At 35.6% G+C, this 25,947-nt stretch overlaps 1 long non-coding RNA gene across 1 annotated transcript in view; it reads left to right on the top strand.

The window, feature by feature from the left end:
• The first annotated feature begins 2,746 nt into the window (after nt 1-2,746).
• The window catches only part of LOC127539393 (uncharacterized), a 41,520-nt gene continuing 18,319 nt past the window's right edge, over nt 2,747-25,947 (top strand). The window contains exon 1 of the long non-coding RNA XR_007947914.1: nt 2,747-2,960. This is a non-coding gene — a long non-coding RNA (uncharacterized LOC127539393). The remainder of the gene's footprint in view (nt 2,961-25,947) is intronic.

Here is a 25,947-nt window from a genome sequence, read left to right as displayed (position 1 = left end):
ACCAGCAATATATTAATGTACTTATTTTCCAGCCATCCTTCCAGCATTTGTCATTTTCTTTCTTTCTTTCTTTTTTTTTTTTTTTTGACAATTTTGCTAATTAATTAGCTTTCAGTTAGGGTTTTTTTTTTTTTTTAGTACTCCTTGCCTGATACTCTGTTCATTTTGTGTCATGGTGGCAGTTGAAAACCATCATTCTTGAAGTGCATAGAATGAAATATTTTTTAAAAATCTCTTCTCTAAGGAAGGCTTCAATCTGATTCAATCTAATGTAATTTATTTCAATTCAGTATTTACTAAACTTCTATAATGTTCATCAAGACAATGAACTGGATATACAAAGACAAAAAATGAAACTTTTTTTTCCCCTCAAGAAGCTTACATTCTGGTGGGTAGACAGAATATATTTAGTAATAAATATCATTCAATCAATCACTAAATATTTATGAAGCATCTCTTATGTGCCAGGCACTAAGGATACAAGTACAAATGAAACAATTCCTAATCTCAATGATTTTTCACAGAGAGAGACAAAGAGAGAGAGACAGACAGACAGACAGAGAGAAAAAGAGAGACAGAGACAGAGACAGAGAGAGAGAGGGAGAGAGAGAGGGAGAGAGAGAGATGGGGTGGAGGAGGGAAGGACAGCTTTGACAGCAGAGAACATCAGAATAAGTTTCTTGGGGAAACTTCCTATAAAGAAGGTTTTTGGAAGATTCAAATCAAACAATCCAGAGAAAGCTGAAGTTAGATAGAAAGTTGAGGCAGAGATGAAGCTAGAGCTGAAATTCTTAGTTTTATGCCCTTTAAGGCTTCTATATGTTTATCTGTGACTAATATCAGGAATATCCAGTAGGAAGAACAGAAACCTTTTATTTGAGGGAAAAGTATAGAACAATAAATTCAGAATGTATCTATTTAAATGTGGGTAAAGAAGGCAAAAACTAAAGTGAATTAAGCATTTCTTTAAAATACTTGGAGCTTCAATTAGCTTAGGGGGAATTGGGACTCTGTCCCAGGGTCTCCAAATTTAACCAGTGTCAATAGCACTTTTATTCCTTCAGTTCATAGAGGAGAAAACAAACTTAGTACCAATTTAGTTAGTAAGACTAGTTAAAATAGGAAGTTTCCAGATGGCCTTGCTTCCTTGCCTGAAACCTTACTTTGCCATGGTATACTATATACTATATACTAGGTGATTTCTTTCAGGGCCTATCCTTACCCTCTCTAAGTGACAGTTTCTCCTGTAGGAGCTATTGTCCTTGTGTCTCTCCTTCTCCCACTCATACCTCTGGCTTAATGTTTATACTGATGTGCATTTTTGGTTCCTTTTGATCCTATACTAGATTTGCTAGTTGCAGCTCTTAAAATAACATCAGAAACATGAGTGCAACATTACCAACTTTGTTTTGCAGAGACTAAAACAGAATGTTTCAGATTAAGAATAGTAATGCTTGCATTACAGGTATAGAATACTTTTGAAAAACTTTGTAATCTTAAAAGTTAAAAAAATTTTTTTTTGGTTTTTTTGCTGAGGCAATTGGGGTTAGTGATTTGCCCAGGGTTGCACAGCCAGGAAGTATTAAGTGTCTGAAGTCAAATTTGAACTCAGATCTCCTTACTTCAGGGTTGGTGCTCTATCCACTGCACTACCTAGCTGCCCCACAAAGTGTTTTCTTAAACGAACATAAATCTCCTAACCTCTCCTAACCATTAGTCAGTCCCACTGCTGGGGGTGGGGGGCGGAGAGGAGGGGGAAAGAAAAGCCAAATTCTTTATAATAAATATATATAGTCAAGCAAAACAAATTCTCTTATCTGTCATGTTCAAAAATATGTCTCATTCTTCACTCTGAATCCATCACCTCTCTGTTAGGAGATGGATAGCCTGTTTCATTGGTCCTCTGGAATCATGGATGGTCATTGCATTGGTCATAGTTTTTTATAGTTTTCAGAATTATTTATCTTTACACTATTAGTATTATATAAATTGTTTCTCTGGTCTAGCTTCCTTCACCCTGCTTATACAAGTCTCTCTATAGTTCTTTGAAATCACCTCTTGCTTAATTTCTAATAGTACAAAAATATTCCATTATCATATACTATAACTTGTTCAGCCACTACCCAATTAATAAACATTGCTCTCATCTCCATTGTTTTTGGTCATTACACAGAGAACTGTTATAAATGTTTTTGTATAAATAGAACTTTTTCCTCTTTTTTGTTCTCTTTTGGGTATGGGTTTAGAAAGAAATGCTATAGTTGGGCATGTACTGTTTAGTAGCTTTTTGTATGTATTTATAAATTGCTTTTTGGAATAGTCATACCAACTCATAGGTCCATCAGCAGTGCATCAATAGACCAGATTTTTTATATCCACTCCAACATTTACCATTTTCCTTTTTGAGGATTATATTTGCAAGTTTGATAGATTTGAGGTGGAAATTCATAGTAGCTTTAATTTTAATTTTTTTATTTAAAAAAAATTAATTGTATTTTATTCTTCCAAATACATGCAAAGATAGTTTTCAACATTCATCTTTGGAAAACCTTGTGTTCCAAATTTTCATCTGACTCTTCTTCTCTCCCCCTCCCCAAGATAGCAAACAATCTAATATGTTAAACATGGGCAATTCTTCTAAACATATTTCTAGATTTATTATGCTAAGCAAAAAAATCCAATCAAAAGGGAAAAAACCCACAGAAAAAGTAAAAAAAATACTCAAGCAAACAAACAAGAGCAGCAACAGAAAGGCAAAAATACTATTCTTTGATTAACATTTAAGTTTCCATTGTTCTCTCTCTAGATACGGATGCTACTTTCCATCACAAGTCTATTGGAATTGCCTTAAATCACCTCAATGCTGAAAAGAGCCAATTCTATCACATTGTTGATCATCACATAATCTTGTTGATGCTATGTATTATGTTTTCCTGGTTCTACTCACTTCATCAGTTCATGTAAGTCTTTCCAGGCTTTTCCGAAATTAGCCTGCTTATTTGTTTCTTATTTCCATTTCATTCATATACCATAATTTATTCAGCTATTCCTCAACTGAGGTGCATCCACTCCATTTCCAGTTCCTTCCCACTATAAAAAGGACAATCACAAACTTTTTTGCCCACACGTGACTCCTTTTCCCTTTTTTTTTTTTTTTTTTTTATGATCTCTTTGGGATACGGGATCAGTAGAGACATTGCTAGATCAAAGGATATACACAGTTTGATAGCCCTTTGGTCATAATTCCAAATTGCTCTCTGGAATGGTTGGCTGATTTCATAACTTCACCAACAAATGCATTAGTATCCCAGTTTTCCCACATCCCCTCCAACATTTATCATTATCTCTTCCTGTATTCTTAACCAATCTGAGAATGGTGAAGTGGCACCTTAGAGTTGTCTTAATTTTCATTTCTTTAATCAATAGTGATTTAGAGCATTTTTATATGACTTTAATTTCTTTAATTAAATTAAATTAATTTAATGTCTTTAAAAGAAATGGCTTTAATTTCTTCATCTGAAAATTGTCTGGTCATATGTTTTGACCATTTATCAGTTGGGAAATAGTGGTATTCTTATAAATTTGAGCCAATTCTCTACATATTTTAGAAATGAGGCCTTTATCAGGAGCATTGAATATAAATCCCCACTCCCAGTTTTATGCTTCCCTTCTAATCTTGGCTGCACTGTTTTTGTTTGTACAAACCCTTTTTAATTTAATGTAATCAAAATTATCCATTTTTCATTTCATAATATTCTCTAGTTATTCTTTGGTCACAGACTTCTATCTTCTCCACAGATCTGAGAGGAAGACTATTCCTCATATGCTAATTTGCTTTCATATCATGTCTAAATCATGAACTCATTTCAACCTTATCTTGGTATGGAGTGTTAGATGTTGGTTAATGACTAGTTTCTGCCATATTATTTTCCAGTTTTCTCAGCAATTTTTGTCAAATAGCAAATTCTTATCCTAGAAACCAGAGTTTTTGGGTTTATCAAACATTAGATTACTATAGTCATTGACTATTGTGTCTTGTGAAACTAATCTATTCCACTTATCAACTACTCTATTTCTTAGCCAGTACCAAATGGTTTTGATGACATCTGATTTATAATATAGTTTTAGGTCTTGTATAAGCTACTTCACCTTCCTTTATAGTTTTAATTTTTATTTCTTTACTTATTAGTGATTTGGATGATTTAAAAATATTGCGATATATGTTATATAGATATATAAAATATTTATGAAAAGTGAAAATTTATCTTAGTTATTGATTTTCCCTTGGATTAGACCAACACATATTGTGTGACTTATTGTCCTCTGGTATCAACAGAAGACTATTCCAGATTTCAGCTCCTGGGTTCTATCCTATTGGCATTCATTCTAGTCTCAAGTATTCTAGTGTCTAGTATTTTCTCAAAGGTCCCAGAAAAGATTATTAAATAGATGCAATTAACATATCCCTACATAGACTAGAATGCTGCTCTCAAGGATTTATTAATCAATCAATCAATTAATTAATCATCAAGCATTTAATAAGTATCTTCTATGTGCCAGGCTCTATGCTAGACACTCAGGATAAACACAAAATAAATGAAACAATTCCTACTTACAGAGCTTATATTTTCAATTTAGAATTCCACAAATAATACTTTGAAGCAGTGATAATTTTCCCCTGAGAATCTTCAAATTGGAAGGGACCTCAGAGGTCATCCAGTCCAATCCATACCTAATTGGAGCATATTTAGGCCCTTTTCCATATAATAAATTTTCAAATACTTGAAGAAGGTCATCTTATTTCCTCTATTTCCTTTCTTTCTCAGGTTAACCTTCCACATGTGTACTTTTCATGCATTCAAGTTTTTAAAACTGTTAATTAATTAATTATTTTTGCTGAGGCAATTGAGGTTAAAGGACTTGCCCAGAGTCACATTAAGTGTCTGAGGTCAAATTTGAACTCAGGTCCTCCTGTCTTCAGGGCCCAAGCTTTATCCACTGTGAGATCTAGCTGCCCCTTTTCATGTGTTCTTTAGATTCTCATGTGACCCAGTCTTCAGGTTTTTCATTATCTAACTGCCTTCCTCTGAATGTGCACAAATTTGTCAGCATCCTACCTATAACATGGCATCCAGAACCATAGATGATATTGCACTGGTATGGTCTGATCAGTGCAGAAAATAGTAGGGTCCCCCAATTTATTAATGTATGAAAACTCTCTGATTCATCCATATCACTACAGAACTTATAAGAGATTAAAGAAAATGGAAAAGGATTCTATGGACAAAAATAGTTAGAATATTTTTTTTATTAGTGCTCTTTTTCCTAAACTTTAAACTCAGGGGGATGTCTCTTAACTGGGGTTTGACGTGACAAATTATGGTATATTGAAGCAATGAAATATTATTGTGCCCTTAAGAAATTATGCAATAGAGGAAAATGGGAAAACATCTATGAAGAGATGTAGACTATAGTGAGCAGAACTAGAAGGACAATTTATACAGCGATGACAACATTATAGAGAAAAACAATTTTGTAAGACTTTAAAACTGATCTATTCAGTGATAAAATCTGAGAACCAATGCACCTAAAATGCAGAAGACATAATTTTTGAATGTGGTCAATGTAGGAATTTGTTTTGTTGGACTGTGCAACAGTCATTTGCTATGAGATTGTTCTTTTTAAAAAAATGTTCAGTTGAAGGCAGTGGGCAGTGTGAGAGAAAAATGATAAATGTTAAAATGTAGTTTAAAAATAAATTAAAAGAATACTGTGAGATTATAGGATCATAGATTTAGAACTGGTTACTTGTCCCAAATTATACAAGTAGCATTAGGGAAAGTTGTTTGAATCCCAGTGCTTTTTCTATGGTGCTTATATAAAATTTCTTGGTCCAAATACAGTGCCTCCCTTAATGTAGCTAAAGATCGTTAGCTTTTTTTTTTTCTTTTTTGTCTTTTACCCTTTGATTTACCTTACCATGGTTTACATTACCCCTTGGATTCATATTGAATCTTGTTCCACTAAAACCTTTGGAATCTATTCATTAATTAAATATGAGTCCTTTCTAGGTACACAGGGAATCTGCAATGTATTGTGAGAATACAGATATATGTAAAATATATTCCTCCTGAAAGCTTTTGCTCTGGAGGAAAATAAAACCAGAGTGAAAATGAAACAGGATAACAATAAGGAAACTGTTACAAGGCAGTTGTAGGGAATGAATGGGATAAAAAGTTCTTTATGGAATCACAGAATCTCTAGTAGGGGTGGGGCTTCAGAGATCATCTGGCCCAGTGGTGTCAGATTCAAATAAATTGACAGGCTATACACACAAGGATCCCTTTGGGCTGCAAATTAACTTAGAAAACCGCACATTAATCTAACTCATGTCTTATTGTATTTACATTAATTTTGTTAATATTTTCCAATTATACCCTATAGTGGTTCTCTCCTTACTCAGGAATGTTCTGAGCTGCAGTTGCTGCCTGCTGGCTGAATGCTTGACACCTCTGATCCAATCTAACCAATCCACTCAACAGAATACTTTCCCCAGAATCTCTAATAAAAGGTCACTCAACCCATGTTGAAAGCTCTCTAATGAGAGGAAAGAAAGCAAGATAGCTCATTCTGCATTTGAATAGATCTAATTGCTAGAAAGTTTTCCCTTATATGGAATCAAAATCAGCCTTTCTATAAATTTTACCTTTCAGAAGTTGTAGAGAGAAATACTTCAGATCTAAGGAGCCAAGAAGGATGAGCATAGATGTTACTGGAGCATAAATTCAGAGCTTAAAGGATCTAATATTCTAATTTTTCAGATGAAGAAACAAGATTTAGAAGTTTGCCCAAGATCATACAGCTAGTAAATACCTGAGGTAGCATTAGAACTCAGATCTTCCTGAATCTAAGCCCTGAGTTTTATTTCCTTCACCATGTAACTGACCTTTAAAATGTGATCTAAGAGTTGGGGAAGAAAGGGAAAACTGGACTAGGGAGTTTTTAAGTCTGTGTAATGGATAGACTGAGGAAAGGAGGAATAATGAGAATGTCAGGAGTTTTCTCCTAGGCAGTCCTCCTCAGCATAGTAGCCTTCCTTCTATATAAGCACTAAGATAGTCCTGTGTATTGTCTCCTCACATCTTCCCTCTTCCTTGGGTACTATAAAGAACAAGGCTCTGATATGAAGGATGCGTCTTAAAAATTAATATTTAGGCCACTGGAAAATCAATATACTCTCTATCAAGGAAATAGTCCTGTTATCTCTCTTTTATTGCATCCATTTCAGGGACAAATGGAGGCTTTCATACTGGATGTTATCTGTTCTCTTTCAGCATAAAGCTTGTAATAAAAGATGATGGTATAAAAGGTGTTGTCCATCTACAGAAAAAGAACTGGTAGAGCTTGAATGCAAACCAAAGATATATTTTCTTTATTTTATTTTTCCTGTTCTTTTTGTACATGTTTTCTTTCATATGTAAATTACATGGAAATGTGTTTTTCATGATTGCATATGTATAACCTATGTCAAATTTTGCTTTCTCAATGGGAGGGAAAGAATTTGGAACATAAAATTAAAAAAAGTTAAAGTTGTTTTTATATGTAATTGAAAAATATTAAATAAGATAAGAAATGATGATGTTACACTCTAGATATTCTACTGGCATAATTTTCTAAGTTGTGTTTATCTGGAAGGCTGGAAGAGATAGTACTTTTTTGAATACAATGGCTCTAAAGTAATTTTGAAGTCTTTCTTCCCCTTTCCCTTCCGCCACTGATCTTTTTTTGAGAAATCATCTGATGAACATGTGCTAGAATGGGGAAACGGAATAGAAAAACAAATCCAGACAGAATTAAGGGAATGCATCGGATGGGGCAGGGAAAGATGAGGAGCTGGGGTCTTAGAGATCCACTAGAAAGATGATGGAGCTAAAGCAAAGCTTTTGAAAGAGATCTCATGTGGCAGCTAAGTGGCAAAATGGTTAGAGTACTACCCCCTGGAATCAGGGGACCTGAATTCAAATTTGACCTCAGACCTTTCTTAGCTATGTGATCCTGGGCAAAACATTTTTTTAAAATTAATTATAACTTTTTATTGACAGAGCCCATGCCAGGGTAATTTTTTTTTTACAACATTATCCCTTGCACTCACTTCTGTTCCGACTTTTCCCCTCCCTCCCTTCACCTCCTCCCCAAGATGGCAAGCAGTCCTATACAAGTTAAATATGTCATAGTATATCCTAGATACAATATATGTGTGCAGAACTGAATAGTTCTCTTGTTGCACAGAAAGAATTGGATTCAGAAGGTAAAAATAATCTGGGAAGAAAAACAAAAATGTAAGCAGTTTACATTCATTTCCCAGTATTCTTTCTTTGGGTGTAGCTGCTTCTGTCCATCCTTGATCAATTGAAACTGAGTTGATCTCTTTGTCGAAGAAATCTACTTCCATCAGAATATATCCTCATACAGTATCATTATTGAGGTATATAATGATCTCCTGGTTCTGCTCATTTCACTTAGCATCAGTTCATGTAAGTCTCTCCAAGCCTCTCTGTATTCATCCTGCTGGTCATTCCTTACAGAACAATAATATTCCATAACATTCATATACCACAATTTGCCCAACCATTCTCCAATTGATGGGCATCCATTCATTTTCCAGTTTCTAGCCACTACAAACAGGGCTGCCACAAATATTTTGGCACATATGGGTCTCTTTCCCTTCTTTAAGATCTCTTTGGGATAAGCCCAGAAGTAACACTGCTGAATCAAAGGGTATGCACAGTTTGATAACTTTTTGAGCATAGTTCCAAATTGCTCTCCAGAATGGCTGGATGTGTTCACAATTCCACCAACAATGTATCAGTGTCCCTGTTTTCCCACATCCCCTCCAACATTCCACATTATCTTTCCCTGTCATTCTAGCCAGTCTGACAGGTGTGTAGTGGTATCTCAGAGTTTTCTTAATTTTCATTTCTCTGATTAATTATGACTTGGAGCATATTTTCATATGGCTAGAAATAGTTTCAATTTCTTCATCTGAGAATTTTATGTTCATATCCTTTGACCATTTATCAATTGGAGAATGGTTTGATTTCTTATAAATTAGACTCAATTCTCTATATATTTTGGAAATGAGGCTGGGCAGAACATTTAACCCTGATCTGTTCCCCTTGCCTACCCACAAAGAAAGAGAAGTCTGGAGCTATATAAGTGAGGAGAGGATGGGGAGAAAGGGAACTTGTTAAATCTAAAAAAAGGTAACAAGATAGAAGTGTGGTAAAAGAAATCGGGAAAGAAGGTGTTGAGGAATTTCTCAGCCTAAGTTCTTTGAGAACCCAGATCTAAATGATTGGAGGACAAAAAATGAGCAACCAAACTGAAAGAAAAATAGATTAGATTAAGGAAGCCAAGCTAGCTGATCCCATCTTCACGGCATAGAGATTTGGTATACATAGAAATTTTTAGTCTTGCCTAGTTCTCAGCATATCAGCAGCATTTAGGGGAATTTTGAATGCACTAATGGGATTCTTCGTGATGCTATAAGCAAATTGTTCAGGAAAGTGCTTAACTGGATACAACATTTACAGGGTTGTATGAGTATCATGTACACTAGGACTTGCCTGAAGGCTTTCTCTCTGGGAGATTTACCAAAGTGGGTGAAACAAAAATTTGAAAGTGGAAAGTGATGGCTGAGAGTTGTTTTTTGGTTTTGAAGGTTTCACCCTTTTTAAAAAAAAGTCTTCTTTAAGTTGTTTCCATCAGTCAGAGAGGCTAGTGAGATTAGAGATGGCAGAGATACTATCATTCATTACTTTTTCAACTTAACTAGAATGTTGGGCTTTTTTTTTTTTTTTTGACATCTTCGTGACAGGTTTTCCTAGTGCACTCTGACTGAGATGTGAGCTACTTCTTGGTACTGAGTGTGGGATCCCCCTCCAGGGAATAATCTGGTTGGATGTCACTTTCTTGGTTGCAGTAGAAGCAAGGAGGGAAAGATAGTAGCCTGAGACTCTAAACACATTGTTCAGTGATCCATCATTTTGGGCATAAGGCTAACTCAATTGGAAGAGGGTACCCATCCTTCCATAGAATCCCTATAGAGGTAAGTATGGTAGAACACTATGCAACAGTCTTTCCATGGGTAAGAGTATGATAGTGAGTTCAGATTTCCTCCAGGAGCAGGGTGGTGGAGCTAAAGATAATGACCCTGAGGTTTGCTCTGTGACTAATAAAAATATCTCACAGTCTCTGATCAGTTAGCTCAAGATAAACCCAACATGGTATAAGAAAAACAATAATCTCCTGAACCTGCTACTTGAAGAATCCATGAGGAAACTCTAAATTCCCTGACAAGGACCCTCCCTCTCAGAGTGAGAACAACAATAACCACCCCAAACTTCTTTCCCTGCTGGTGGGGAGTTTGAGCATCAACTAGCCTCCTATTTCCCAGAAGTCTTTCTTCTTCATGTCTCCCTTAGTCATCCTAGTATGAATCAGCCCACTGTCCAGGTTTAGCTTCCTTGACCCTTGTTGCCAATGGTCCTACTAGACACAAATGACTCTATGGAAACCCTCCTGCTATTAATTGAGGAGAAAGGGCTAATTCTTTCAGAGGCTCCTGGAAGGTGCCCAAATCCACCTGAGACTCCAGTGAACTTGTTTCCATTATTCTCACTGACTTCCCTTCCTTTTGTGATCATCTCTCCTCTATAAAGTGAGTTTGCTTTACTGTTTTATTGTGAACTCTGTGCTTCCCATTTGATATTTTGAACCCCCCCAAAGTCTGTTACAATATAGGTATATACTGAGACAATGCCCCGCTTTTTAAATTATTTATAAATATATAACATTTTATGGTTTTTAAAGGTCTTTCTTCACAACAAACCTCCAGGCATAAATAGTACATTTGTTATTATCTCCATTCTGTAGATAAGGAAATAGGTTTCCAGGGATGAAATTATTTGTCTAAGGTCAAGGACTGAGCAATGATTTTATTTAAAAGATTTAGAACTTGGGATTATTTAGTCTACCCCCATCCTACTTTATAGCTGAGGAAACTGAAGCTCAAAGGAATTAAATAATTTCCTGAAGATCATATTAATGGATACTTGACTTAGTCAAGGTGTCGTATGGTTAGTATTCTTTCCATTATACCACACTATCAGGTTGTGGTTCCCTGAACAGAACCCAGACATCTAGTTTACGGTTTGTCTCTGATATGAACGATTAATAATTGCCTTAATTAATTAATAACTAATAAATATACATAGTTTTAAATTTAATGCATTACTAATATTTTCTCCACTACTTTTTAAAGGCTAGACAATAAGCAAAATAAGAAACTAAGCCCTGATTAATAACATTTGATGATTTCTGGGGTATTAGTGCTCATACTGAAAAATTAGCAATCAGTTTGTATAGACATTTCAAGCTGGCTCTAGCACATTCCTAGGTATATATCAGTCAATAATCCAGATATATGATTTTAGAAATATAGGATCAATCAATCAAATTAATCAAGTGGCAAAACAGAAGATTGATAGAGTCTGGGCCTGGAATCAGGAAGACTCATCTTTCTGAGTTTAAATCTGGCCCCTGGTACTTACTAGCTATGTTACCCTGGGAAATTCTCTTAACACTGCATGTTTTCTCTCTCTCTCTCTCTTTCTCTCTCTCTTACTGTCATTCTCTCTCTCTCTTTCTCTCTTCTTCTTCTCTCTCTTTCTCTTTCTTCCTCTCTCTACCTCTTTTCTTTTTATTTCTTTTTAAACATAGCTTTTTCTTTTTTCCAAATACATGTAAAGATAGTTTACAACATTCATCTTTGCATTCACTTTGTGTTCCAAATTTTTCTCCCCTTCTTCCCCTCAAATTTTCCCCCTATATGGCAAGCAATCTAATATAGATTAAACATGTACAATTCTTCTGAATATATTTCTATATTAATTATGCTGTGCAAGAAAAATCAGATCAAAAAGGAAAAGAAAAATGAGAAAGAAAACAAATAAACAATAGCAGCAACAACAAAACGGTGAAAATACTATACTTTGAAATCCATATTCAGTCTCTATAGTTCTCTTTCTGGATGCAAATGGTTCTTTTTATCCCAAGTCTATTGGAATTGCCTTATAGCACCTCATTATTGAAAAAATCCAAGTCTATTGCAATTAATCATGATATAATCTTGTTGTTGTTATGTACAATATTCTTTTGATTCTACTTACTTCACTTAGCATCAGTTCACGTAAGTCTTTCCAGGCTTTTCTGAAATCAATCTGCTTGTTATTTCTTATAGAACAATAATATTCCATTACATTCATATACCATAATTTATTCAGCCATTCCCCAATTATGAGTATTTACTCAATTTACAATTCCTTGATTCTACAAAAAGAGCTGCTATAAACATTTTTGCACATGTGGGTCCTTTTCTCTTCTTAAAGATCTCTTTGGGATACAGGCCCAATAGAGATACTGCTGGATCAAAAGGTATGCACAATTTTATAGTTCTTTGGGTATAGTTCCAATTTGCTTTCCAGAATGGTTGGGTCATTTCATAAATTCATCAACAATGCATTAATGTCCAAGTTTTCCCATATCTCCTCCAACATTTATAAGCTGAACCCATCCTGGGAAGAATCCTTCCAAGTTCTCCTGACCTCAGATATTGCTTTGAGGACCCAGGAATGTGGTTGGACTCATCACACTGGAGTCAAAGGACCTGTGGATGCTCCATAAGAATGGACTATAGAACCTAATCCTACAGAGGAATTGAAAGTACATTTAAAAACAAAGACTCATTAACCTCGGAAGCAACTGATGCACTGTGTATATGCAGATTTCTTTTGACTTCTCTGATTTGGGGTATCGTGTTGGGATTGTTCTATATGTTTTGGACAAAATATTCTGCCAGAACTATCTTATTACATCTCAATGGTAAGACAGTCCTCTCAGAATCATGGAGCCAAAACCAAAGCTTTTGTCTTTTCCTGTCATCTTAGCCATTCTGAAGATGTGAGATGGTACCTCAGAGTTATTTTACTTTGCATTTTTCTTATTAATAGTGATGTAGAACATTTTTTCATATGACTTTATATAGTTTTAATTTCTTTATCTGAAAATTGTCTGTCAATATTTTTTGACCGTTTATCAATTGAATGGTTTGTGTTCTTATAAATTTGACTCAGTTCTATACACAATTTAGAAATAAGGCCTTTATTAGAAATATTGGCTATAAGAGTTGTTTTCCAGCTTTCTGCTTCCCTCTGCTGCATTGATTTTGTTTGTATTACCCCCTTTTAATTTAATGTAACCAAAATTATCCATTTTGCATTTCATAATATTCTCTAGTTCTTGTGCTCTCCTAATTTGCTTATATTATCATCCTTTATATCTAAATCATGAACACATTTCATCAGGTTTCGCTTTTTTGGCTGTTCACTGAAGTGTCTCTGGTTTTGTATGGTTAGAAAGTAAGGCAGCATTAATATTTTTAGGGTATATTTGTAAAAAATGCCAGTGAAACCAAATCCAAGAAAGCTTTTGAATACCTTTAAACATAAGCCTATGATACTGTATTGGAATTTCACAACTCTACATTTGTTTTCTTGTTTAACTATGACTTAGATAAAAGGATTCTAGTGATTCTAGTGATTCTAGGCTTGGTCCTGTTCTTTTGGACTCATTTTGGGGAAGGCATTTGGAGAAGTGGGATTCCTTATTCTTGGTTATTAGGTAGAAGCTATCAGGGAGAATTGGGACTTTAGTTTGGTATCCTCACCTCTGCAAATATAAAATCTGTTCAGTAGGTGGAAGCAGATAGATGAAATGACTTTTTGAAGTTCCTAAGATGACATGATAGATATCCATGTGTTTTTTCTTTTTCTTTTTTTAAAAAATAATTTTCAAATTTATTTTTAAAATATATGCAAAGAGTTGTTAACAATTACCCTTGCAAAACCTTGTGTTCCAAATTTTTCTCCCTTCCTTCCCCAACCCTAGACAGTACAATATAGATTAAATATATATAATTCTTCTAAACATATTTCCACATTTATAATGCTTCACAAGAAAGAGCAGATCAAAAAGGAAAAAAAATGAGAAAAAATCAAACACACACACAAAATAAACCAACAAAAAGTGGATATATTATATTGTGATCCACATTCAGTCCCCATAATTCTCTGTCTGGTTGAAAATGGCTCTCTCCATCATAAGTCTATTAAAATTGTCCTGAGTCACCTCATTGTTGAAAAGAGACAAGTCTGTCAGAGTTGATTATTACATAAACTTGTTGCTGTGTACAATGCTCTTTTGGTTCTAGTAGCCTTTACTTAGCACCAGTTCATATAAGTCTCTACAGGCCTTTCTGAAATCATCCTGCTGATCATCTTTCTTTCTTTCTTTAAATAATAGCTTTTTATTTCCAAAATACCTGAAAAGATACTTTTCAACATTCACCCTTGCAAAACCTTGTGTTTCAAATTTTTCTCCCTCCCTTCCCCCACCCTCTCCCCTAGACATCAAGTAATTGAATATATGTTAAACTCCACATGCTTTTTTCAAAACTACATATCCTTGTGTTAGGAAGGAAATAGTAGTGTCCTTAGTAGGGAACTTAACAATGTTCTTATTGACTGATAATCACTCTATCCAGTTATTTCTTCAGTCCCTTTTTTTCTTTTCTCAATTTTTCCAAAATATCATCCCTTTACAATTTCATCAAATAATCTGCCCTGATACTTTTTACCATCATAGGATCATAAATTTAGAACTGGAACAAACTTTAGTAGAGTTCGATAGCTTCATTTTACAGATGAGGAAACTGAATGTTTAAGGTCATTGAGTTAATAAGTGTCTGAGATGGGATTCTAATCAATTCCTTCCAGATCCCAGGTCCAAATCCTGTTCACTGTTGAGAAATTGAGGTGAGGAATTCCCTTAACTTTTCTCTTCCAGTCCTCAAAAAATTTTCACTTTCTCCTTCTTCCCTGCTTGATCTTGTAGCTTTTCTAAGATATTAATCCCCATTCCCTTTTGATCTTCCCTAAGAAGTTGCTCCAACTGTATCATTATTTTTATTTCTTCTGATAAGCCCATTTCCATTTGCCTACAATAAAGCTCATATCTCTCTAATCATAAGAACCTTTTTTGAACCTTCTACTCCATCTATGTATTATTTTAGTGCCCTGTTCTCTCTTAGGACCAAACTACTTGAAAAATTGTCTACACTTTATGCCCCTATTTCTCTGTCTTCTCTCTTAATGTCTTGTGTCTAATTTCTGTCCCCACCATGCCCCTGAAATGAGTTTCTCAAGGTTTGCTAATGACCTTGCTAATTACCACAGTGACAATTTTTTCCATCCCTGACCTTGGAATATTTAGCACACTCTCAAGTATCCAAACTCATTGCACATGGCGTTGCTATGTTTGGAGGCATCTGGACTTCAGTCCTCATATGGCAGGATCTTGAAGCCCTCTACCATCCTAGTTGTAATCTTACATTCTAGGTATGAGTACCTTCTAACTATGATTCCTTGATCATTTATGATCAATCTGCTGTTTGTGTGTAGGTAACAATTGTACATGTTACTGAAGACAAATCAATTATTCAAGATATCATTCCTGTCTTCATGAGGATCATAATTTAGTAGAAGGATATGGCATATTCAAATGACTGTAACATAATATTTTATAAGTGTATGAGGAAAACATAAGCAAAATGCTATGGTATGTCCAAGGGAAAAGTCATTACCAATTAGTTGCACTGCAGTGCATAGAGAGCTGGAACTGAAATAAGTAACACCTGAGTTCAAATCTGGCCTCAGATATTACCTGTGTGATCTGTGATCCATGTGAGCAAGTCACTTAATCTCTGCCTCTCTCATTTTCCTTGTCTTTAAAATAGGATAATGATAACATGTACCTTCAAGTTTTCAAGGGTTGTTGTAAGCATAAAATGAGATAATTGCAAATTTCTTTATTTTAAAAAAACTCATTAGTTTTCAACATCTATTTTTATAATATTTTGATTTCCATTTTCTCCTTCCCTTCCTTCCCTGCCCCCTCCCCCAGATGGCAATTAATTTGACATAGATTATTTATGTACAATCATACTAAACATTTTGCAAAGTACTATGTAATCCTTGTAAGAAAAAACACTATATAAAGACTGGCTATTATTATACTTATTTTGTTCATTATCATTGTTGTTTATTTATTATTGCTGTTGTTTAAGTTTGACTTAAATGTATGAGTAAGAATTCAAAAGGGAAAACAGAGAGAGACAGAGACAGAGAGACACACATAGAGAAACAGAGATACAGAGAAAAAGAGAGAGGGAGAGGGGGAGAGAGGGAGAGAGAAAGAGAGAGAGAGAGACAGAGAGAGAGAGAGAGAGACAGAGAGAGAGAGAGACAGAGAGAGAGAGAGAGAGAGAGAGAGGAGAGAGAGAGAGAGAGGAGAAAGGAAAGAGAAAAGAAGGAGAAGGAAAAGAAGGAGAAGCATTTCATAGATCAGAAATAACATTAGCAAGGGAATGGAGGAGGAAACTTTGAAGACATGAACATAAGTTTTTCAGTTTTAATATATCATAAAGTATGTAGAAGGGAGTGCTATAAGATAAGAGAAAGATGGGGTGGCACTGATAATGAAGCCTTTTGAATTCTACATCAATTGTTCTGAATTTTACCCATTATGCGACAAAGAGAAATTGTGGGATTTTTGAGCAAAGAAATGAGATGGTCACACCTTTGTGTCCAATCCCTGGATTGGACAAGGAGCAAGTGGAAAAGTAAGAGAAACAGGAGAATGTCAAATCTCTGATAAGATTATGAGAGAGTGTCTGTAAAAACACTGCAGTATCCAAGTGTTGATATATGACTATTATTGCTGATCAAACATACATGATAGAAGTAAGAATGCGGTCAGGCAGGAGAAAGACAATGACCATAAGACTTATTTTTTTAATCTGAATAGTATTCTTTTAATTTTTTTTTGGGGGGGGGACTGGAAAAACCGTGTTGGGTCAAACCTACAAAGCCTTTTGAGGTTTCTTTGTTAGATTTCTCATTTACATTTTAATGAATTTTGGGGAATGGGATCTCAATTAAGGAATTAAGGAATAAAAAGGACTTTCTAACTCTGAGTCAGATTGAATCTTGAAATAGGAAATTGAGGTAAGGGGATTAATCGCTTGAGCAAGACATTAAGGTTTAAAACAGATATAATATCTATGAGATTTACTTAGTTGACTAACTGTTCTTTGTTTCAAAAGAGATTAGCCCTTGTGAATGGGGACTCTCTTTTTGGAGAGGTGAAACTCTCTACTAGTCAGATCTCTAAGAACAGATCTTTGTATGTGGAATAGAATTATTGTTTTTTCAGTCATGTCCTACTCTTCATGGCCCCATTTTGGGGTTTTCTTGGAAAAGATGCTGGAATGGTTTGCTATTTCCTTTTATGGCTCATTTTACACTTGAGAAAACTGTGGCAAACAGGCTTGGAGGACTTGCCCAGGGTCTCACAGCTAAGGAATGAGTCTTCCTGACTCCAGGCCCAGCACTCTATCCACTATAGTGTCACTTAACTGCCCCACAGAAAAGAATACCTAAAGGTTTTTCCTTCACTCTAAAACTAGGTATATAAAGGGCCTGATTCCCTAAAAGACCTTGAGTTTAATCCCTGGAGATGTAAGTTTTAAGATGGATGAGAAAGCAGTGGCCTCTCTCTTCTTAGAGTTGGAGATTAGATAAAACTAGAAGCTGGAAGAAGAGAAAATAATATCTATGACCTTATAACCAGGAGAGCCATGACTGAGAGAGACAATAAAGCCAGAATTTTTTGTGTTCACATGAGACCAAAAAGGAAAAATGCCTTGTAGAACTAAAATTACTATTTCCATCTAAGTGTAGAAACTACATGCTGGGCGGAAGTCACTATATACCCCATGGGATGAACATTATATGAGCATCGTAAGATATGGGTGAAGTGGGTTGCTCCTCTACATGTACTGTGGCTACATATATTTCATTCATTCTTTCTAATGATATATGAGTTTATGAGAAAGTTATACTGGGTTTATGGGGAAAAAGATCCATTGTTTTCTTGCTATGATATTTACTAAATGCTTTTTTTGTCTCCTAGTTGGTTGGAAAAACAAATACATTAGTGGGAGCTTTTGTTTTTTGAATGGATGAGTATCCATAATGCTTTGAACCTAAACTTTCTGGGAGAATTTCTTTGGATGAGAAAATATTTGTTAAGTGGTAGTTGTGGGGCACATATTCTTATGTTCTACCTTATGTGATGGGTAGTAGATATGGTTTATTTGGCCTCAGGGAGTAGGAGTAGGAGCAATGGGTGACAATTGCAGAGAGGCAAATTTTGCTTTAATATGCAGAAAAAAAATCCTATTGCTCTATTGTTAGTGAAATGGCTTGCTCTAGAGGTAATAGCTTCCTTTCACTGAGTCTTGAAGTGGAGGATGAAGGACCTTTTGGGGATATTTATAATTGAGATTTCTGCTCATGATGGAGTTGGAATAGTTGCTCTTTGAAGTCTCTTCCAACCAGAGGCTCTATAGGGAATAGCTTTTCTTTTTAGACAGAAAGCTGACTATCTTTGCATTTTTCTTTTGCATTTGCATTTGAGTTGGAGAAAGTCATTTTCAGCACTAAGAAAGGCCCTTAAGTATGAAACTAGCAGTAAATTTTGAAGAGCTTTATGAAATATTCCTTGCATCACTCTGTATTTTGAGTGATTGTGATTTCCATTTGTATATACGAAGTGTCACATTTAACTATTTTGAAACTTTACTTTTCCTTTATTGGCATTTCAGAAGAGAAAGGACAATGCTAATGTCTTCCTGGAACTTCAGAATACTGTTACTTGATTTTGGGACAAAGACAATGCATTCAAAATATACTTTAGTGTTTATTTGTTTTAAAACTTTTCTTTTATCGTTTTTTTTTCTTGGCAGAGAGAGTGAAAGGAAGACTTTCCATGGTTCTTATGAGATAGACTTCTTTTTTTTTTCTTTTTTAATAGCTTTTTATTTACAAGTTATATGCATGGGCAATTTTACAGCATTGACAATTGCCAAACCTTTTGTTCCAATTTTTCCCCTCCTTCCCCCCATCCCCTCTCCCCGATGGCAGGTTGACCAATACATGTTAAATATGTTAAAGTATAAATTAAATACAATAAAAGTATACATGTCCTAACAGTTATTTTGCTGTACAAAAAGTCAAACTTTGAAATAGTGTACTATTAGCCTGTGAAGGAAATCAAAAATGCAAGTGGACAAAAATAGAGGGATTAGGAATTCTATGTAATGGTTCACAGTCATCTCCCAGAGTTCTTTCGCTGGGTGTAGCTGGTTCAATTCATTACTGCTCTATTGAAACTGATTTGGTTCATCTCATTGCTGAAAGTGGACATGTCCATCAGAATAATATTGTTGTTGAAGTATATAATGGAGATAGAGACTTCGAAAGGCAGTGAATAATATTTTTTTAGTTGCTCAAAAACAATAAAATTCTTTTTTTTCCCTTGAGGCAATTGGGGTTAAGTGACTTGCTCAGGGTCACACAGATAGGCAGTGTTAAGTGTTTGAGGTCAAGTTTGAACTCAGATCCTCCTGACTTCAGGGCTGGTGCTCAATCCCACTGCGCCACCTAGCTGCCCGAGTCAACAAGTGATTATAAGAAATTGTAAACAAACAAAAAAAAATGTGTTCAATCTTGGCTTGTGGCATTTATGTGTCTGACTCATATGGGTTTCAGTTACTATAAAAATCAAAGTCATAAAATGTCAGCCAGAGTTGGATATAGCTTTTGATTAAAAAATTAATGAAAGATAAGTGCTGACAGATGGTTTCTAGAAGGCCCGTGTATCCTTGGAATGGAGCAGGTAAGAACTAAATCATCTCAGGACAAATGGACTTGGTCTTTGGGGCTGAATTTTCACTTTATATGAGATTGAAAGCTGAGTTCTTGAGATTAAGGAGTTGAGATATTTTTTCTCCTACCTTTGAAATTTTATGTTTTTGTGAAATTAAGATTATACTCCCATCATTCTTTTCTCCATTTTCTCTCTTCTCAGAAATAGTAAGACTGAGAAACGAGGGAAATAATTTGGTTTTGACACCATCTCTTAGTTGGATAATAGAAAGTTTTGCCTCCATTCCTAATATCATAGCTCCATTCTCATGATGATGAAATTTAATGTACTTTTTTCTCTCTATTGATACTTTTTGAGGGTCTTCTTTCTTATTGTGTTGCCACTTAATATGACATTTAGCTACTTTGATAAAATGCATCCCTGCTTATGAGAGGGTGGGACTGGAGAATTGAATTTGAGTAGCATTTTTTTTAACATAGGCTTTTTGGAAGCAATATTTCCTCCTATTATCTTCCCATACACTTTTTGTTGTATAACCTGGAGGAGTGATTCTCATGGTGAGAGTTTAAAGTACAATGTCAGGTTAATATGGAGAAACCTATGCAGCTTTTTAAAGTACTCATTACAAATCACAAGAATCGTATGAGCAGCAACCTACTTCATCTCTGTTCAAGGACACCTTTGACCAGTTATATGCTTACTTTGCCTACATTTTCCTCTGATTATCTCCAGGGAAGTTGTAGTGCTCCTTGGATTTATAAGTATTTACTAACCACAAAGAAGATGCTTGATTCCACCTTGTCAGGTGGGCAGTGAGGTTTCAGGCTGTCATTTCCAGTGAAGGTAATCTCAAAGACAATGTCACTAGGCCCTGAGGCTGATAACAGTAGCCCTCTTTGTACCATAGTTTTGCCTCTGACAAAAAGCTCAGTCTGAGGGTAACATGAAAGTTTAAAGAGCTAACTCAGTCATAAGTTGCCTTAAGAAAAGCATATAGTCCAAATTATTGTGCAAAATAGTTCCATTATATGTGTGATGGTCAGACCACTTAAGAGACTCATATTCAGTGCTGGAAACCCAATTTTAGGAAGAACATTGACAGATTGGATTATATCCACTGGAGAGTGATTAGGATGAAACAAAGTAGGGGGTTCAGTTAAAGGAAATGGGAATATTAAGAAGAGATCAGGAGGAGAGTGAAAGGGTGTTAAAGAACATGTTTTTTAAATATTTGGAGGGCTGTTTTACAGAGAAGGAATAGACTTCTGCTTTCTTTATAACAGAGGGCAGAACTAAAGTTAAAGGGTAGAAGTTACAAGGAACATTTTAGTCCAATACTGTATAAAACATAAAATTCCTGACACTTAGAGCTCTCCAGGAATGGAATGGCTACCCTGTAAGACAGCAAGCACCTCAGACCCTGGAAGTATTAGGGCAGAGGGTGGATTTGTAAGGGATAGTATACCAAAAATTTTGGCGAGGGGTGGGAAATTATATTAGGTTATTTCTAATCCCATCTGCCAGTATGAAACATTGAAGAGCACTAATTCTGGTGTTATAGGATCTGGCTTCAAATCCTGCCTTTGATGTATATTACCTAAGCAAAACAAGGTGTTACTTAATTCCCCTGGACCTCAGTTTCCTTATCTGTATGATGATAAGTTGAGACTAGTTGCCCTTTTAGATTCCTTTCATCTCTAGTGTTGTGGTCCTAAGTTCCAAGATTCTATGATTTCTTCAATACTAATTCAAAAGCTATTTGATCTATGGCTCATTTGGGAGGTCAACTAATTAGATCAGTTCCCTGCCTCCGGGGTACAAAGGCCATTATCAGGATATTTTTTGTTTCTTGCTGGCAGGACTTTTGTTTGCTGCTTGAGAAAATCATTAGCCAGCCTGGTTCTTGGGACTCTTCTTTCTATGACAGCCTAAGGTATAAATGAGCCTTCACTCAGATTTATTTTATTTCCCTAATCTCTAATTCTTTCTTATTTTGAATTTTAATATTTAATTTTCCCAATTACATATAGAAACCATTTTTAACAATTTTTTTTTGGAGGCAATCAGATTAAGTGACTTCCCCAGGTCATATAGCTAATAAGTGTCTGAGGATAGATTTGAACTTAGGTGCTCCTGACTTCAGGACTGATACTCCATCTATTCTAACCCCTAGCTGCCTTAACAATTTTTAACCTTAGCTTTTTAAAATTATAATTTTGAGTTATATTCTCATTTCCCCTCCACTCCCCCATCATTGAGAAGCAAAGCAATTTGATAAAGGTTATACATGTGTAGTCATGTAAAACATATTTCCATATTAATCATGTGAAAGAAAATAGAAAAATCCCTAAGAAAAATAAAGTAAAAAAATTATATGCTTCAATCTGCATTTAGATTTAGTTCAATCTGCATTCAGTTTTTTCTCTGGAGATACATAGCATTTTTCATCATAGATCCTTCAAAATTGTCTTGGATCTTTGTATTTCTGAAAATACTTAAATCATTCACAGTTGATCATCATTACAGCTGTTGCTATTACACTATATAATGTCCTCTCGGTTCAGCTTACTTCACTTAGCCTCAGTTAAAGTAAGTCTTTCCAGATTTTCTGAAACGATTCTGCTTGTCATTTCTCATAGCACAATAATACTCTACCACAATCATAAACTACAGCTTTACCACCCATTATTTCCCAAACACTCAACTTTAGCTGGGTTTATTTCTGTTATATATGTTCAACTTCCCCCTGCCTCACTCAGTTCCTTGTCTCTACATTCACCATTCAACTTGTCTCAAATCCAAACTTTAGTCTGAGGATGTGATAATCATCACAATAACTATAACTATACAGTAAGATTTGTTTTAGAAACACTTTGAGATTAACAGAATACTTTCATGACAACAATCATGTAAGAGAGATAAGGCAATGTTCTCTTTCCCCATTTTATAGAGCACAAATTTAGAGCCAGAAAGAACCTTAGAGGTTATCTAGTAGAGAGGTATCAAGCAGATGGTCTGTAGGCTGCATGTGGCCCACAGTAGTCTCGAGTGTGGCCCAAACAAGATGGAAAAAGTAATTGGGAAATATTTAGCAAAAGAAATAAAACTACAATTAAATAGGTCATATTACATTATAAAGCTAAGTCCACATGTGGCTCATAGGGTTCCTCATGTAAAATTTAAAAGTCTTAATTACTATTTGATAGTGATATCATTCACTAGTTGATTCCCTTATAATGGAATTTTCTTGGATTAGATTTAGAGTTAGGACAGCTTGGTGGTGCAGCAGATAGAGTGCTGGACTTGGAATCAGGAAGACTTGAATTCAAATATGGTCTCAGACACTTATTAACTGTGTGATCCTATTGTTGATATTATTGTTGAGTTGTTTCAGTTGATTCTGTGATTTCATTTGGCTTTTCTTGGCAAAATTGTTGTTGAGTTGTTTCAGTGACCTTTTCTTGGCAAAGATACTCCTCCTCCAGCTCATTTTAAGGATGAAGAACTGAGGTAGAGAGGTTAAGTCACTTGCTTAGGGCCACAAAGCTAGTCAGTGTCTAAGGCCAGATTTGAATTAGGGGAGATGAGTTCTTCTATCCACTGTACTACCAGTACTACCTAACCACTTAACTCTGCTTCAGTTCCTTTTCTGTAATAAAATGAACTGGAGAAGGGGAATGGAACACTACTCCAGTATCTTTGTCAAGAAAACCCCAGGGGCAGCTAGGTGGTGCAGTGACAGAGCACTAGCCCTGAAGTCAGAGGACCTGAGTTCAAATATGACCTCAGACACTTAACACTTCCTATCTGTGTGACCCTGAGCCTCAGCTAAAAAAAAAAAACCCAAAAACCCAAAAAACAAAAATAACAAAACCAATAAGGTCAGGACCTTGACAGAAACAATTCAATTTGGAGTCAAGAATGTTTGGGGTTGAGTTCTGCATCTGACATTCAATAGTGGGAATATTACTTAACCTCTCCAATCCTTATTTTCCCTATCTATAAATTCCAGATAATAAGACCCACAGTATTTTCTTCTTAGGGTTGTAATGAGGATCAGATTAGACGATGTATTTAGGATGCTACAAATTTCAAAGGACAGCCAATGTATCTCTGTAGAGTTCAAAATTTGAACAGCTTAGCATGGCATTCAAACTTGTGAGATATCCTGCATAAACATTGATAACCATTATTGTCCTAATAACCATCATTGTTTTTATTATTATTAATCCATAGTTTTTACATGAGGAAATTGAAGACCAGGTATAAAGTCATGGGCCCTAAGTCACAGAGGTAATAGGTGGAAGAACTAAAATCGTAACCCAGGTCCGTTAACCCCAGATCCAGCACTTTTCTCCGATATATCCCATTAGATGAGGACGACAATCTCACAGAGGATAAATTAACTTGACCATAACACGTGACAAAGCCACAGTCTCTAAGTTTCAACTTCAGTTCTAGTGTTTGTTTGTTTGTTTTTTTCCTCTCCAACAATTCCTTCTCAAACTTATTCTGATTTGGGGTCCGTTTTCTCCATTCTGCTCCAAATGCCTCCCCCACAGAACAGGCAGCTGAGATCTCTTGCTGGTATTCTTTGTATCCTGTAGGGGGCACTATTTTTCTATTTATTTCTTCTCCCAGGAACTTCGGAGGAGTCTAACCAGCCACCTCTTATTCCCCGGGCCGGAGTAATTGTCAGGCTCTTTGCAAAAACAAAATGCTGTCTAAATGAACAATAATAATAGTAATAAGCAGGCACAATAACAATGATGATAGTAGGAGTAAAGATGATAAAACCAATAGGCATTTTTTAAACTGCAAATCTTTCCTCTCCTTAGCCAAGAGCGTCTCTTTTAAGGCTGTAACTGCGTCAGTAAAAGCTGCAAAAGGTCCTTTTCATTCCTGGAGGCTCAGAGTGATTCAGACAGGGCCTGGAAAGCAGAGCTCTGAACACTGGTCTGGGGTTCTTCCCAGGCATTTGGACATATTTGCTCCGACCCATCGCCATTATTTGACAGCATGTTTGGCTATAGTTATAGTTCAAGGGAGCATCAGAGAAAAGCAAATATCAGGGTTTTCGTGGAATTGAGGACTGAAGAAGAAATAGCAAATCTCAACAAAAGGAGAACTGAAGGATGAGTTCACTGTGTCCATAGGCTGTTTGGGTTTCCTTAGATTGTAAGTTAGTAGGATAGACTCCCTAAAGTAGATTTGGGCCTTCTTAGGAGATAATTAGCTATTTTGATGAGCTAATCCAAGTTAGTAAGCTAAACCTATCCTTCCCTCTTTGATGTTTTGTTGTTGAGATGTTCCAGTCAGTCTCTTTGTGATCCCATTTGAAGTTTTCTTGGTAAAGATCCTGGAATGATTTTCTATTTCTTTCTCTAGCTCATTTTACAGATGAGGAAACTGAGGCAAACAGGGTTGATTCTCCCAGGATCACATAACTAGGAAGTGTTAGAGGCCAGATTTGAACTCAAGAAAATGAGTTTTCCTGGTTCCAAGGCCAGCGTTCTACCCATGGTACCACCTAGTTGCCCCATCCTTTTTGGTTTCTTTATTTCCATAAAAAGTAGCACATTCTTCTAGCCACCATGTTGGAGTTATTCTGGATTCTTCACTCTCTTTCACTCAGCATATCCTATTGGTCACACATCTTAATGATTCTTTTTATAAAACATCTCTCAGCACCTGTCCCATTCTTTCTACTTATAGTTCTTGTTCAGGCTTTCATAATCACTAAACCAGGTTGTTACAATAGTTTCTCAGCTGGTCTCTTTGTTTTCTAAATCTCCCAAACCATCCTCTGTACAACTTTCAGACTAACATTCCTAAAGCACAGGTTTGATAATATTACACCTTTGCTCAAAAAGCTTCATTGACTCCCAAATATTTTGAAGATCAATATTAGCATTTTGGTTTGGCATTTCAAATGCTATGTCTCCAGATTGAGTAAACACTATTCCCTATCATGCTTGCTCTACATTCCTGCTTGGTTTTTCCAATACGTGACATCCCATCACATGTCTCTGTATCATT

Source organism: Antechinus flavipes, chromosome 1, assembly GCF_016432865.1.
Source record: "Antechinus flavipes isolate AdamAnt ecotype Samford, QLD, Australia chromosome 1, AdamAnt_v2, whole genome shotgun sequence".
Classification (NCBI taxonomy): domain Eukaryota; kingdom Metazoa; phylum Chordata; class Mammalia; order Dasyuromorphia; family Dasyuridae; genus Antechinus; species Antechinus flavipes.
The sequence above is the reverse complement of the archived record's forward strand: the minus strand, read 5'-3'. Positions and strand labels throughout refer to the sequence as shown.